This window comes from Apis dorsata, unplaced genomic scaffold (assembly GCF_000469605.1).
Source record: "Apis dorsata unplaced genomic scaffold, Apis dorsata 1.3 scaffold_634, whole genome shotgun sequence".
Classification (NCBI taxonomy): Eukaryota; Metazoa; Arthropoda; class Insecta; order Hymenoptera; family Apidae; genus Apis; species Apis dorsata.
Genome location: NW_006263828.1, coordinates 115540 through 117801, shown reverse-complemented (window position 1 = coordinate 117801; position 2262 = coordinate 115540). Strand labels below are relative to the sequence as shown.

At 42.9% G+C, this 2262-nt stretch overlaps 1 protein-coding gene across 1 annotated transcript in view; it reads left to right on the top strand.

Moving 5' to 3' along the window:
• The window catches only part of LOC102679598 (reversion-inducing cysteine-rich protein with Kazal motifs), a 12402-nt gene that overhangs the window by 3165 nt on the left and 6975 nt on the right, over window positions 1-2262 (top strand). The gene's annotated exons all lie outside the window — the stretch shown is intronic.

The window sequence follows — 2262 nt, the reverse complement described above, 5'->3', positions numbered from 1 at the left end:
TATATATATATATATATATATGTGTATTCAGCATGATCTGCAATTAACGTTCCTGGAACTTTAACGTTCTGTCCTTTTACGAGCAATCGAGTGGATTTCAGTCGAACGACTTCGTCACGTTTTCCTCGTAAAAGCGAGATCCTCTGATCTCTGATCGCACTATCAGCTATACTTTGTGCTTAATAATATTAAGCATAATATTAACCTTAATTTCCTGTAATAAAAATTAAATTAAGTTTCCTTAAATTTCCTATAGTAAAAAAAAAAAAAAGAAAAAATAAAGAGAAAATTAGACCACCGTCTAAAAAGTTGGTTCAAAGATTTCTATACGTCTGGTTACAACCGAAGAGATTCCGAAGGAACGATTTCTTTAGACCGGTTGTCGCGAAACGCTGTTGCTGAAGAAAGGAACGAGACGCCGAAACGAAGGGGTTAAAGGAGAACGCGACTTCCAATCGGCAAGGCCCTGACACGGTCCACAAGCCGCGTGCAAAGGCATACACACTGCCTCCTGCTCGATACATGTTCGTGGTGAGTCGTGAGGAGAGTGGAGAGAGAGATAAATAAACACATAAAACCCTCGTGACAGCTTCACACGACGGATAAAAACGTATCGAGACGACACGTATCTTGATTTTCTCCTTTTTATCCCTCCCCCTCCTCCCATAATTTTTTTTCGCCGATCTTTCACTACTCGATCGATTCCCCCCTCTCTCCCTCTCTCTCTTTCTCTCTCATTTCTTTCTTGAATGGCAGATATAAGTGGCTTTCCAACGGCTTGGCAGCACTTGCTTCGTGCAAGTTTGTGTACGATTGTACTAATTAATGCAGTATCGTTTTCCAGTTCCTTCCACCTCTTTTTTTTTTTTTTTTTTCCTTTCTTCTTTTTCTTTCCCCCCGAGTACCCCGTAATTATATCCAAGTTATTATCCCCGAGCAAGTGTGTTTTTTTTTTTTTTTTTGCCAACGGTATAACAGGAAGAATTCTTGGACCGAGTGCTATTCAACGTGGTGTGACGAAAGGGATCGGGACAGGCTCGTTGCGCGAAGTGTGATGTAACGTTATCGGTGGAAATTGAAAACATGGTCTCAATAGAGATTAAGTCAGGGCAAACAGGTTGAACGAGAGTTCGATCTCGAAGGATAAATTTACGAAGGATCATTTTTTCGATGACAAACAGAAGCGCGTAAACAAAAGCGTGACGCTTCCCCCCCTCCGACTCGTCGAAGAACCGTAAGATTTTAAAACGATTTTCCTCCCTTCGAATCTTCTGATCGAATAATCGAATAGATGAATGGCTCGCGTGTTAATTTACAGATGGAAGTTTCGACAGTATCTTCCATCTGGGGGAATTATGATCGTTAGGCGTGGGAGAATCGTGCGAGTTTTACGAGTTGCAACGATGGATGTCACCATTCGCGCACGATATGGCGATGGAAGTCGCAGCTGTGGAAGTGGGCATGGCCCTTTTATATATGCAACCATACACAACGCTCTTACGCCGTGATACGACACGCGACGCGCGCGTAGAAATTAATTCGACGACATCTTCAATTTCGTCGAGGCGATGAACAAAAATAAAAAGTTTCGTAAAGAAAAAAAAAAAAAAGGAAAAAAGAAAAACCAAAGAAATCGTTTATCGAGCGAAAATGTTCGATATCGAACAAGGCAAAGGGAAAGTTTGAAAGGAGGAGGAGGAGGAGGTGGTGGAAACGTGGTCGGTTTACGGACCTAAATTTACCTGAAAAGTCTCGAGCCGCATTTAACAGCCGCGTTCAAAGAGACAGAGGTCTTGGTCGTTTCATTCGAGTGGATAAAATTAAGGGGACTTTCACGACTTAGATCAGGGCAGAAGTCGAATGAGCGCGAACGACGTCGGCTATTTTTGTGTCGTCCACGAGAGAGAAGCCACAAAACCCGTTACGATTTCAGGCGACGCACTTGCCACGGCGAATTTCACAACTCGTGCCGGCCTGCCATCGACCAACATCAAAGGCCATTTTCCTACCTTTCCTCCAACCTTCTAAAATAAGGTTTAACGATCCACCGATTATTTTTAGCAATCAGATTTGCCAGGGATAGGAGAACAACTTCCGTGTCCCTCTCCCTCCCCCCTCCAAATCGATATTCGTCCAGGCTACTAGCAGCTGGTATTTCTTCGAAAACAGGAAATCGTGCCTTTTTTTCGTCACCTGTACAAACTATTCGGTTAAAATCGAACTGTGTTTCGTGTTAAAATTATCGAGGAGGGGAGAAAGAAG